This window comes from Staurois parvus, unplaced genomic scaffold (assembly GCF_062004578.1).
Source record: "Staurois parvus isolate SC_StPar_1 unplaced genomic scaffold, SC_StPar_1.0 ptg000048l, whole genome shotgun sequence".
Taxonomy (NCBI): Eukaryota; Metazoa; Chordata; class Amphibia; order Anura; family Ranidae; genus Staurois; species Staurois parvus.
In genome coordinates, this window is record NW_028317844.1 from 5121559 (window position 1) to 5132568 (window position 11010).

Below are 11010 nucleotides of genomic sequence, written 5' to 3' on the forward strand. Positions count from 1 at the left end.
AAAAACAGAAGGCAGGAATCCCGAAAAGACCTGAAGCGTGTTCGGTCCCCGTGAAAACGCTCCGGTAATGGCACTCGGGGTTCAATCCTCGGTAGAGGAGCAGAGGCCCCTGAAGCTGGCCCCAGAGCTTCTTCCACCGGGGGAGTGGAAACAGGGGCCTGTGGAGCAGGGCCAGATGCAGAGCGGGTCTGGAAAGGGTTTTCCAGGTGCGTGCATTTGTCCTGCAAGGTCGCCACAGCCTGTGTCAGGGCTGATAGGTGCCTGCAAATATCTCCCAGCGGGGCTGACCCTCCTCCAGGCTCAGTCATGGCCTTCTGGTACTGTAAGGGACCACCAGGCGGTACCACTAGCACTCCACTGGCCAGGCATCCCCAGCGCACGGTATCAAAGCCCCAGGGTACGTGTTCACCAGAGCCCCTGATGGTGGGGATGGACTTGAAGTACCTCGAGACCAGGTCGTGGTCCCTACTGCGCATGCGCGAACTCCCTCGCCGCGGACGGCCAGGTCTCAGTGCCCGCATTCTGACACAGGGCGGTGCACTACGCCTGCGCCGAGCCTGTCGCAGCGGGGATTCCTGACAGTGATTTAACAGGGTGCTGTCCAAGTTTTGAATGGGTCAGGGCTGGACCGATCAGACTGTCAGGCTTTTTTCTTCATCTGCCTCTTCCAGGGTCAGGGTTTGTTGTTATTAGGGAAGGGGGAGGACTGCTCACACAGCTCAGCTCCCATGCTGCACAGTTAAACCCAATGACACGAGCCTTGCCTAGCAGCACCTCCAACAGCCCCTTCCTCTCTGACCAGATGTAGGATAATCCACTGCGAGCATTCCCCCCCCCCCAACCTTGGCGCAGGCCCCTGTGAGTGCGAGGCCTTAGGCGACTGTCTAGATCGCCTAATTAAAGAGCTGCTTCTGAAACCTGGAAGCTGATTGGTTACTATGCACAGCTGCACCAGATTCTGTGTGCACCAACTTTAGTAAATCTCCCCCATTGTCACCTTGGCCATTTAGGGAAAAGTGACAGTGTCTGCATAAATGGGTCCCCTCATAGTCACTAATAGCCTGTCAGCTCTACCCCACCTCCCCTTCCTTCACTGCAGAATGCTTGGTTCTGTCCAGGCACTGTCACAAGACACAGGGTATGAAGTCACCACTCCCCCTAGTGTGACACCAACTGACCCTCGGGAATCAAGTGCATGTTTTGACAGAGTAAGGAGTAGCAGGGGAGCACTAGCACGGCAAGTATTAGTGGGTTAGGGATGCCCCTTTGCAAAGACATTTTGACTTTCCTCTGAATGGGCAAGATGACTGTATCTCTTATTTTTAGATTGTAGGAATTGACATACATTTATGTAAAGCGTAAAAAATCAACTAATCAAAGTGTTATATATTTATAAATCAAGAAAACATGCAGCACCCCCTTAATTGCTAATCATTACTTAATGTGTAACAAATCATAAATAAATCAGTTTATAAACATATGGGCCCCCGATGCCTAAATCCAACCAATAGTGAAAAGAAAATATTATTCATAAACAATCTGAAAAACAATTGTGAATCAACAAAGTCCACACTACATCAAAAGTCCATCATAACAAATTGACCATGTTCATAAATACAGTATGTTGCATATAAAATCATTTGTGATTATTAGTGCCCAAAACCCATCAATCATAAAAATGCGATTCACTCTTCAGATCAATACTTATTCCACCACCTACAGCCACTGGTTTTCAAATTAAAGGCTTACGCTCCTGGATGGATCTCTTATGCTACAGGAGGTCAAACACAGTTTAACAAGAAAGGATTTCTTCCCTGCAGTATATAGAAATATAATGGAGTTTTTCCACTACTTTCCTCCAGCAGCAGGACCTCCACTCTACTCTTTTTTATCAATACGGACCAATATTCTTGATAAATACAACAAATAGGAACATCTATTGCTCTCCTTTTTAAAATTTGAATTCAATAATTACTAAAGAATTGCACTTACAAAAGGCAATTTAAAAGCAGGCATATCAATCTCATATAGAACAATCAGTTCACAGCAATAGGTATGGCAGCAGTCAATCCCTTATAGCCCATGCCTGTTTTTAATTCAGTGCCATCTGAGGGCCCAGAGATCACAGGTATCCAATATTGCATTTCAACCTTGTTTCTTGCACACCTTATTTTTTGTTCTTAAAATGGGTCATTTTCTCACTTTAAACATTTGATATGTTTTCTGTCTTCTAATGTAATTAAATTATGGGTTTTTGAGATTTGCAAATATTTGCAATCTGTTTTTAAGTAGATTTTACACAGCATTCCAACTTTTTTGGAATTGTGGTTGTCTGTGTATATACACAGTGTTCCAAATTATTATGCAAATTATATTTTTCTCATTTACCTAAATAATTGATGTAAATAACAGTCAGCATAATTCTCATGTTATCAACTATTAAGAGTACAATTCAAATTTTATTGAACAAACCTCCAAATGATAACAGTATCTTTTTTAAACATAAAACACTTACAATGCACTGTTCCAAAATATTACGCACAGTAAGTTTCAAAACACTTTATAGGTTGTAAAGAACTGAAAATTGTCATTTGTTGTGTTTGCAGCATAGTTACTGAAATTAAAAGCTATTTCAATCAAACTTAACAGCATTTTAACTTTTTAAACATTTTAACAGGTCACGTTACATTTTAACATAGGACCCCATATTTGATAGCAGCTTCACAAGTCTTGCATCCATTGAACTTGTGAGTTTTTGCACAGTTTCTGCTTGAATGTGTTTGTAAGATGTCAGAATAGCCACCAGAGCTGCTGTTTGGATGTAAGCTTCCTCCCACCCTCATAGATCTTTTGCTTGAGGATGCTCCAAAGGTTCTCAATAGGATTGAGGTCAGGGGAGGATGGAGGCCACACCATGACTTTCTCTCCTTTTATCCCCATAACAGCCATTGATGCAGAGGTATTCTTTGCAGCATGAGATGGTGTATTGTCATGCATGAAGATGATTTTATTACAGAAAGCATAGTTCTTCCTTCTGTACCAGGGAAGAAAGTGGTCAGTCATAAACTCCACATACTTTGCAGAGGTCGTCTTTACACCTTCGGGGACCCTAAAGGTTCCGACCAGCTCTGTTCTCATGATTCCGGCCCAAAACATGACTCCACCACCACCTTGCTGATGTCGCAGCCTTGTTGGAACAGGGTGGCCACCCACCAACTATCACTACTCTATCCATCTGGACCATCCAGGGTTGCACGGCACTCATCAGTGAACAGTAATGTTTGAAAATGAGTCTTCATGTATTTTTCTGCCCAATGCAGCCGTTTCTGCTTGTGAGCATTGGTTAGTGGTGGCCGATTAGAAGGTTTATGCACAGTTGCAAGACTCTGGAGGACTCTACACCTTGATGTCTGTGGGACTCCAGAGGCACCAGCAGCTTCAAATATCTGTTTGCTGTTATGTAATGGTATTTTAGCAGCTGCTCTCTTGATCCGATGCATGGATCTGGCAGAAATCTTCCTCAATGTGCCTTTATCTGCACGAACCCGTCTCTGTTCTGAATCAGCCACAAATCTCTTATTAGTGCGATGATCACGCTTACGTTTTCGTGAAATATATAATGTTTTCATACCTCGTCCAAGGCATTGAACTATTTCACTCTTTTCGGCAGCAGAGAGATCCTTTTTCTTCCCCATATTGCTTGAAAATGGTGCTCTGCTTAATAATGTGGAACACCCTCCTTTAGTAGTTTTTCCTTAAATTGGGCTCACCGGCCAATCTAATTATCACAGGTGTCCGAGATTGTTTTCAGTGATCAAAAGAGCCCTGACACACAATGCCATCCATGAGTTAAACTGAAAAACAAAATATTGCATCTTTGTGACACTTAAATAGAATTTGCATAATAATTTGGAACGCGGTGTATATATATATATATATATATATATATATATATATATATATATATATATACACACACACACATACATACATACATACATACATACACACATATACTATATGTCAATCACACTTAAAAACACTGTAAAAATAGGATACACTCAAATTACAAAGACTGACTGACAGCACATCTTTGGAAATATTGGAAGAGTACAAGATATCTACTGTAGATCAGAATTTTTGTCAGTTCTACTACAAAGTGGCTTCGTAGCTCAGCTAACATACCGTATTTCAACATACATTTATAACACACTACACACGTGGCAGGCCGCCTGATAAGGTATGAGCCATTGCTATTTTAGTAATTCGCTTGTGTGTAGATTGTAATTTGAGCTATGAATTCTTTGAAAAAAGGCTTTTTTAACGTGTTGTGATATACTGTACATACATATGTAAAAAGCAACCTAAAGCTCAATTTTCTGGTTTAAAAAGAGAATGCAGGTGGAAGTGTGCATGCGCGGCCGGCGGGACGGACATGTCCTGAAGAGGCTCTGTCTCCCCGTCGGGTGACAGCGCTGAAAAGCAGCGGGTCCCGGCCCGCAACCCAGCCCAGGGGGACCCGCTCGGCACGGCAACCTTCCCAAGGTCTGATCCACCCTGCTCAATGGCGGATCAGATGCCGCAAGTTGGAGAAATCCGACAGGGGACTCCGTCCCCATAGTGAGTCACCCGCAGGCCTGCCCACAAAAGTGCCGGGAAGCAGCGGGTCCTAGCCCGCAATCCAGCCCAGGGGGACTCGACCTGCAAGGGAACCTCACCAGGGTCTGATCCGCCCTGCTCATCGGCGGATCAGCTGCAGCAAGTCGGAGAAATCCGACGGGACTCCATCCCCATAGTGTGCTACATATAGGCCCGCCCACGAAAGCCAGCACATCTCTGAGGCTGCAGAGAGAACAGGGGGGCAGGAGACCTGAATAACAGCCCCCCTCATTGACAAGCAGCAAAATGGTTAAAGGGGCACCCCGGCACCAGGTCCCCCCTCAAACTAAAACAAGGAGGCCCTGGCGAAGGCCTCCACAAAGATGGCCGCCACCCCAGCTCATGGAGGCAAGCAAGCTGCAGGGAGATACGCAGCCCTGCAAGATCCGCAGCCCATCCATCCCTGCACATCTGAGGGTGAGTCTGACACTGAAACAGATGTCTCTGCACAAGCCCTGACGCCTGACCTCACGCCCCTTGACCTACTATCACGCTTCGAAAAAATGCTACACAAAGCTTTGAAGCAAACCTCGGACCGCATCACTGCCACACTATCTAGGGAAATCCGTGAATTAGGACAGCACACTGCGGAGCTAGAACAGAGAGTGGACGGTCTTGATGCTTCGCTTCAGACACATACTGAAGACCTTGACCTATTGCGTGACGAAAACGCAACGTTGCTGACACGACTGGAGGATTTTGAGAACCGAGCAAGGCGTTCAAACCTACGCATCCGCGGCCTTCCGGAAACCATCGTCGACGGTCAATCAATGATAACAGCTCTGTTCCAAGAGCTTGCCCCAGCTATCCCAATCGAAAGATTGGAATTGGATAGAGTTCACAGGGCGTTAGCACCACGACGTTCAGATGGCCCGCCACGTGACATCATAGCCAAGCTCCACTTTTTCCGTACTAAGGAGCAACTTCTACAAGCTGCCCATAACGCAGAATCTTTACAATTCCAGGGACATAATTACCAATTGTTCCAAGATTTATGCCCCACAACTATCTCCAAGCGCAGGGCTATGAAACCCCACCTACAAGTACTTAAACAACACGCCATACCGTATAGGCGGAGCTTCCCCTTTGCTGTGCGATTCCGCCACCAAACCCGGGATTACACCTGCAAGACTCCTGAAGACCTACTAGATACCTTGCGGATTCTACAACTACTCTCCCCAGCGACGCCTCCAGAGAGCGCTAAGCGGAGGTCCACATCCTGTTCGCCACAGAAGTCTTGCCCCACACGTGCATCTGAAGGTCAACTCAGCCTCCACAAAAGAGGGCGTTTTTCGTCACCGGGCCTCCCCTCACAAGACACTATGGACTGAAATATGTCCCACGCTTTCTCTTTTTGTTCTACACGCCAAGCGGTATACTCTCTTATCTATGCGGCTGATGCCCTTGATGCCATCTCTCCCTTTGCCTGTTGGCTTTTGGTTGCCACATAATCTTGAGATTATCCTGGCCTTCCCTCTCTGGGCCCTATTTTGGTTTCCATTCGGGTGCCTGGGCGTTGACAGCGTGCGCTGTTGTACCTCCACGCCCGAGGGGTCGCACCAGCGCTGCTGAAGCTGTCTCAGCCTAGGGCATCCTGATTTCCTCGGATGTTTTTTGTGCTTGTTTTTTCTACCGGGACCCCACCACCATTTATTTACCATATAGCTGTCATCCTTACGGTCCACGTACCTGCTCACTCCACACTAGCCCCTGTGTTATTGGCTATTTTATAACACTTGGGCTACTATTGCTCCCTTGCCCACCCTGACTCAGGGTGTTCTTGGGAACACGCCTTTTAGGCCTTAACTGGCCTCCTACACCCCTTTCTCCATGTTACCCTTCCCATACCGTAACCCCCCTCCCTCCCCCCAACATGACTCCATGACTTTGCGCAACATTCTCCGCAATGCTCTCATCTCCCACAGTAATCGTCAGGCTCCATCCCAGCTGGTGATGCCACGCTACTCAAGCCACTACGCACTCTCACCATGGGCTCGCTAACTATCCTCACCCTGAATGTACAGGGCCTTAATGTCCCACAGAAGCGTAATAAGGCTTTCCGAACCTTTGCTACGCTTAAAGCTCACGTCGTCTGTCTACAGGAAACACACTACACCCCCAACTCTACCCCCAAATTTTTCAGTCCCCGTTATCCTCAGGTCTACACAGCCTCGGCAACCACCAAACGCAGGGGGGTACTGATAGCCTTTCATCGCACAACACCTTTCACGCTACACACCGAAATCAAAGACCCGGAGGGTCGTTACCTTTTGCTAGTAGGGCAACTCCTAGATGTGGATGTCACTATTGTTGCATACTATGCCCCAAACCAAGATCCCTTACCATTCCTCTCCCACATACTCTCAGTTATAGTCCATCATAAGCGCGGTACTTTATTTGTCAGCGGAGACTCTAATAGTGTAATATATCCCTTTCTTGACAAATCTCCTCATCCCTCCCCTGCCCCTACCTCTAAACACACCTTCCAAGCCATACTACAACGTCATTCGTTGATAGATACGTGGCGGGAACTCAACCCGGCTAAACGCCAATACACTTTCTATTCTCACCCCCACCAGTCATTCTCCAGGATAGATCATATTTTCATTACCACCGCCTCCTCTCCCCGGCTCCTGACATCTGAAATAATTCCAATCCCTTGGTCTGACCATTGCGCCGTACTCACGTCCATGGCCTCATTAGCCCCATCCCCCGCAGAATTCTCTTGGATCATTAATGATAACTTGCTCGCAAATCCAGCGCACTGTCTAGAAATCGAAGCCGCCCTCAAGGACTATTTCTCTCTTAACCAATCGCCTGATATTTCTCCTCTCCTATTATGGGAAGCACATAAACCGGTACTGCGAGGGTTTTGCATTAGCAAAGCATCCTTCCTAAATAAAGCCAAAAGACAACAACGTCTCTCACTGGAACAGACTTATGATCGTTCCCATCAAGACTTCCAGGCGACCCATTCACCTGCCAACCGTGAGGCCCTAGAGCGATCTAGATTGGCGTTGGATCTCTTTCTCACGGACCAAGCGGAACTCTCACTTCGTAGGTCTAGGCACAAGTATTATACTAAGGCAAATAAACCCAATACGTTCCTGGCCCTCTCACTTCGCAGGCTGGACCAGCCCACTAGATCTATCCGGATACGCACCTTTTCTGGTAACCTCACTAGTAATCCTGAGCACATATTACAGACTTTCCATAAGCATCTGTCACAGCTTTACTCTTCCTCCACACCTTTTGATTCCACACAAGCTGATACCCTTCTAACCTCCATTTCTTTCCCGAAACTCTCAGAGTGCCAAATAGCAACACTAGAGCAACCCATCTCCCCAGCCGAAACCCTAGAAGCTATTAAAAGCCTAAAACTGCGTAAACGCCCAGGACCGGACGGTTTCTCAGCCACCTACTATAAAAAATTCGCCCATCTCCTTATACCCATACTTACTAATGCCTTTAATGCTTTACTATCTGGCCAAGCCTTCAACCCTGAAACAGTACAAGCGAACATTTCAATGATCCCAAAACCAAACTCCGATGACACGCAATGGTCCAATTATAGGCCAATCTCTCTCCTGAACATTGATATCAAATTGTTAGCGAAAATCCTTTCCATACGCCTTAATATGTGTATTGGCTCTCTAATCCATAACGACCAAGTGGGCTTCATCCCAACTAGACAAGCAGGAAATAACGTCAGACGTGCATCTCTCTTGGCAAATCTAGCCAAGTCTCGCAATATTCCCGCCTGTTTCCTGTCCTTAAATATCCGGAAAGCATTTGATACAGTTTCATGGCCATATCTCAACTACATTTTACACCGCTGGGGTTTTGGCCCACACTTTTTAACCTGGATTCTCTCGCTGTATCGAGAGCCCTCGGCCAGAATTAGGTATTTGGGGCACAGGTCAGCCCAGTTCCCGATCTCCAGAGGTACGAGACAGGGCTGCCCTCCCCTTGCTCTTCGCTCTGGCTATAGAGCCTTTGGCCGTCTTAATCAGAGCTAATCCGGATGTCGGGGGACTCGAGATAGGAGGCATACATCATAAGTTATGTCTCTTTGCGGATGACGTCTTGCTCTTCCTCACATCCCCACTGACTTCCTCTCCTTCCCTACTCCGGCTTCTCGAGGCGTTTGGCTCGCTCTCTGACTTAATAATAAATCCTAATAAATCAACTGCTCTTAATATCTCTCTCCCCCCTACAGAGCTGGCACATCTGAAGCAGATCCTACCATTCCCTTGGTCACAGTGTCATATCCCCTTCTTGGGAATCAAGCTGACACCTAAGTTATCAGACCTTTACGCAGCTAATTACCTACCGATGCTAAACCATCTTTCTGCTCTTCTGACTAAATGGTCTTCCCTTCCCCTTGCATGGTTAGGCAGAATAACAGTTATTAAGATGTCAATTCTCCCAAAAATCCTATACCTATTTAGAGTCCTCCCAGTCCCAGTCCCCCCTCACTACCTCCGCACATTGCAGCGTCGCATCTTTTCCTACGTATGGGGCAATACTCACCCTCGTGTACCTCGCTCCACCCTATATCGCCCTAAGCTTAATGGAGGCCTTGGCCTACCTGACATTAGCAAGTACTATCAAGCAGCGCATTTAGCCCAGTTACCTAAGTATCACGCAACCTCTGAAATCCCTCAATGGGTTGCCCTCGAATCGATAGAGTGCGACCCCCTCTCTACAGCTAACTTGCTCTGGTTGAGGCCAATAGACCGCCGTTCTATAACCAACCCCATCACATCCCACTTCTTATCCTTATGGGACAAACTGAAAGTCCGTTATCTCCTCCAATCGCCACATAATCCCATGCTCTCGTTTCTCCGAAACCCAGCTTTTCCCCCAGCCTGGCAGACACCCCTATTATTCCAAGCCTGGACCTCTGCTAACCTGCTCCGTACACATCATTTTCTACAGAGGAATAAGTTTAAATCCTTTGCCTCGCTGCGGGAAACACATAGTCTTCCAGCTTCTGAGATATTCAGATACTTGCAGCTACAACATTTTTACGCCCCTTACGCGACAGTAACCAATCAACCAGATGCTATGTCTTTCTTTGAACGGGCGTGTTATAAAGACCCTCACAGGCGTGGTCTTATTTCATGCCTATACTCACTCTTCACTACTTCGGTTACTGCGCACCCCCTCCCTACACACATAGGTGGGAAAAGGATTTGGGTAAGGGACTCGACTCATCAGATTGGGACCACATTTGGGCCAACACAAAATCATCTTCGCAGAACATCATAGCATTAGAAACGAACTATAAAGTCTTAACTCGCTGGTACTTAGTCCCGGCGAGAATTGCAAAATTTACCCCTAGCTATTCACCCAACTGTTTCAGAGGCTGTGCGGACCCAGGAACACATTATCACATTTGGTGGGACTGCCCAGTAGCCCAAATCTTTTGGGCTGAAATTTTCACCATACTATCCACACTCAGTACTATCACTCTGCGACCTGATCCAGCAACAGCCCTACTCAATCAACGCCCCCATGACATCTCCAATTCGCAATTCAAGCTCCTTATGCAAGTCACGACGGCGGCTAAGCAGATTATAGCGAAATCCTGGAAATCCCCTACTCTAAGTGTTGCGGCTGTCAAAACCAAATTAACACAAGCCATGATACATGCAAAAGTGGAAGCCACAATTCTTGACACGATCCCGAAATTCTTGTGTATATGGACTCCCTGGGTAGAGCGCTTCCTTCCACCTAACTTTGACGAATCACTCCTCCTTCCTTGATTTGTGTGCTATGCCCCATGGGTATTGTTAATAGCCTTCATACATAGCTCATAGGGGCTGTCGTACACTCGATAAAGTTCATGGAGTCATTGTTGCTATTCCTTCTCCCCTGCCCCCTTCCCCTGTTTGATCCCCCTCTAAACTTCCCTCCCTCTTTAATGCCCTTGTGAGCCATTACCCTGATTGACCAACGATATTATGTTATTTGTCATAAATTCTTGACTACCTGTTTTTGTCGGAAAAATATTGACATTTGTATCGTGATCTTCACTTTTTCTGTTTTGTTATCACTACAATGTCCAATGTATAATGGTAATGTCTCCCAGTTTGTTACTCTGATTTACTATTAATAAAAATTGTTTGAACAAGAAAAAGAGAATGCAAGATGTTAATATGTAATAAAAAACAATGCAAAATATGAAAAGGTGTTAAGTTTTACAATAATATCTGAACAAATTAACTGAAAGAAATTATGTAGAAAACCACTGCACTTTTACTTTAGTAAACTGTGTTTACTATGTTTCAGTTTGTGAATGACTCATTCATCTACAGTGCAGCTCAGGCTCCAGAGAAAGGGACA